The sequence below is a fragment of the Lactuca sativa genome, chromosome 1 (assembly GCF_002870075.4).
Source record: "Lactuca sativa cultivar Salinas chromosome 1, Lsat_Salinas_v11, whole genome shotgun sequence".
Lineage (NCBI taxonomy): Eukaryota > Viridiplantae > Streptophyta > Magnoliopsida > Asterales > Asteraceae > Lactuca > Lactuca sativa.
This window is the reverse complement of record NC_056623.2, coordinates 33,022,063-33,025,800: the sequence shown is the minus strand read 5'-3', so window position 1 is coordinate 33,025,800 and position 3,738 is coordinate 33,022,063. Positions and strand designations below refer to the sequence as shown.

At 31.3% G+C, this 3,738-nt stretch overlaps 1 long non-coding RNA gene across 1 annotated transcript; it reads left to right on the top strand.

Annotated features, from left to right (window-relative positions):
- Nucleotides 1–587: 587 nt before the first annotated feature.
- On the top strand, nt 588–1,863 carry LOC111913444 (uncharacterized). Its single transcript, XR_002857535.1, has 3 exons — nt 588–657; nt 1,202–1,257; nt 1,709–1,863. It is a non-coding gene; the product is annotated as an uncharacterized LOC111913444 (long non-coding RNA).
- Nucleotides 1,864–3,738: the final 1,875 nt, after the last annotated feature.

Sequence of the window (3,738 nt, the reverse complement as noted above, 5' to 3'; positions counted from 1 at the left end):
AGTGATAATACCTTTAATCAAAAATATATATTTATATCAATAAAATATATAATCGTATTGTGCATATATAACTAGATTAAACATAGTTTTGTGAATTAGACGTAAATATACATATATCGAATTAGTTAATTATAAAATAAGATTAATTAAATATTAAACTAATTAATTATAATAAGTTATAAATAAATAAATAATAATATAAAAAGAGAAACACAGATCAAACGTAAAAGTGTTTATAAATAATATATGTTATTAAATGGAAAATTGGAATTATCATATATAAGTTATTGTTTTATTATTTTGATTAATTATAAAAACAACGTGCATATATTATAGAAATTTTATTAATGCTCAATGGTTAGGATATATATTTGAAAATACATATGTTAGCTTCATTTTAGATAGAAACATCATAAAAAATAAAAAAATATAAATATGAGGATTCACACAAAATAAGTATAGGAACATTGATACGTGTTCTCCTTCTAAATGAATCATACATATTTTCACTTAGATGTCAAAATTATGTGATGACTAAGCAATCCGAAATTTTAGTATAAATACGTTTATTCATAACACTTTCAATCATATGATATAATAGCCAAATATTTGGAGAGAAGCGAAGATCAAAGGTTTTAGAAGACATTTAATAAAAAGGTATTATTTTTATACCGCCAAAGTTTTTACAAGGAGGTGTTTGGATAGAAAAAAATGAGATGTTAATTGCTTATTCCCACAATAAGCTAATTTGAGTGTTTGGATAAAATTTAGCTTGCTAAGTTAAATAAGCTAATTTTAATAAACATCTCTCCTCATGCTTATTGCTTATTGTTTATTCCCACCACAAATAAGTTATAAGCAATAAGCTAAAAAGCTAATCCAAACACCCCCCAATTATAGTTTCCTTATCATTTTATAATCATAAATTTAAAATGTTTGATTATTTTTATAATCGTGTTAATATTATATTTTAAGCTTATTGGTTCATTCGTTTCAAGTTATTTTGAAATATGCTATTATATAACTAATATATCATTAGTTATATTATACTTTCGGTTTAATCGACTGGTAAATATTTTTATATTAGACAGACGAGGTTATAAAAATAATTAAAAAAAACATTATTATATAACTAATTTATTATTATTAGTTATAACTTATGACTATTAGGTTGGTAACATTAGACAATTTAATCATTTAGATCAAAGAATCGCATCGGGAACTATTGGGAATTGAGACAAACATTCGATGTTTGAGGTGAGTTATCTCATTATACTATGTATTGCAATATATATCCATGTATGTTAGGATAGAAAGCTAGTAGAGTAAAAATATAGTTTTTATGTGTTTTATGTTATTATACTTGAGTCATTGAGTAGAGCCGAAAATATAGTCTTTATGTGCTTATTGTTACTATACTTGAACTAGTAGAATAAGCGTAATTTATATGTGTTTAAATGTTATTATATTTAAGTTATTACGGTTAAGTTATGGGTTGATGGCGGAACGACGACAGGTCGGGAGCCTATAGACTCGTGTGTTGACGACGAAATGACAAGTAGGTCGTAAGTCTAGATACACATATTATTGGTGTATCGGCGAAAGGTCGTGAGTCATTGTTTGTATGCATGTATTTGTATTGTGATATATGGTATCTTGGGAAACTCACTAAGTCTCGGCTTACAGTTGTTGAATAACTATTTTTCAGGTTGGTCTTCTGATCATGAAAAGGCTCCGATGTGACTGTACTTGCATCGAATAAATTAATAATGTTTTTAGACTTCCACTAAATCTCTCTTTTATACTTAATAAATGTATGACAATGATCTTCCAATAAAGATGGGCTCTTGGATTTGTGTTTTATATATATTTTAAAAATGAAAAATTTTGTGTTGAAAATCGGGACGTAACAAATGTTTCATTTCATTGAACCGTTTATGAGAGACGAGCATCAAGTATGGCCGCATGTGAATAGTTTTTTCTGACAAATACTTCATTTCGGAAACATTTAAAACTTTTTTATGAGGGAAATATAGAACAAAACATTGATCTAATTAAATTATATGAAAATTAAAATGTAAACTTTGAAATATGTACCATTTCTTGTTGTTGATGCAAATAGGAACAACGAAAGCAGCGAAAGAATGAAAAATCATGTAAGACCTGAATAAGAAGAAAAATTAAAATATATACATTAGAAACTTTGTTTCATTATGGTGGAACGGACAACTCCAGTGTTTTTCTAAGTCCATTATACTAAAAACTAACTAAATTTACTTGTATGTCTTGTCTTTTGAAAGTGTACACCGCCAACATAGTTGTTTTTGTTGTCCGATTTTAGAAAGTTATTAGGTTATCGGATGAAACTGAAGTGCAAATCTCATTGACCGGGAGTTTGACAAGACGACCTTGAAGGGGAAGACTTGGATAATAACACTAACACTCTCTTCCATATATTGTTGTTCTTCATTTTTCTCAATTCCAAAATAATAAAAACAAAATCTCAGTCTTATATAAAAAATGAGTAAAGAATCCATTTTTGGAACCGTAATGTAACACTATAAATTTTTAAATAAATGTTTCATTTTTAAACCACATAAAAACACATTCTCACATTTCTCAAAAACCACAAAATGTATAGTTGCTCAAAACACAAGACATAAAATGTTTGATAATATCCCAAAATCCTCAAAACATAACTCTAATTGGTGTGTACAATCAATCTGGTGTCTTCCCGTGATCCTGAGAGGTACCTGAAATACATATCACACAACACTGTAAGCACGAAACTTATTGAGTTCCCCAAAATACCACACATAAATAATTAGTCTCTCATGGCTATGTCTCGAGAAGGACCCTCCGGTCCATGTGTCTCAATGAGGAACCTCCGGTCTCACAACTCGGGTTGGACCCTCCGGTCCGAACCAATAAAGCACAGAATAATACACAACATAAATCACCAAGACAAATGCATGATATCACAAGACTCAGTATAAGCATATAAGACTCTTCGGTCACACAGTATTACCACTCAGGCAAGTATAGTGATAAGACTCACCTCGTAAGTAAGCAAGTAGACCTAGTACCCCACGAACAGTCTAGACTCCGCCTATATAATATAATCATCTCTAATTAAAACTTTATAACCACAACTCTAAAAAGTTAAGCTAACCCCTTCCCTCACTCTCGGAACGGGTGAAAAACTATTTTACCCCTCAATGATCTGATGATCTCCATAACTCATGTCTTGACCAAACCCTAAAAGTCAATGGAAGTCAACGCTCAAGTCAACAGTCCATGTTGACCCAAACTCGTCGAGTGCACCTATGCGACTCGTCGAGTTCTTTTGTTCTCTCCGAAGTATCGGGAAAATCCAACTCAACTCGTTGAGTTGTCTCATCAACTCGTCGAGTTGTAGCGCATCCATACTATCAGGGAAAACCCTAACCGACTCGTTGAGATGGCTCATCCACTCGTCGAGTCCCTTAAGTCCATTTCTCATTCAGACGATTTTAAGCAGAACTAAACCCCCATACTCTAGATCTAGCCTCCTAAGGTTTAAATACCACGTAAAGCTGCAAGGTTTACGTCCATGCATGGCACCTAGGGCTCAAAGTGCAAAAACAAAACTCTATGGAGGCTTAATGCATAAAACTTGGCTAATAGCTTGACAAAGCTTGAATCTTTAGTCCCAAGGGACCTCATACTGCCCAGATCTGAAGTTTCAACTTCATGGTA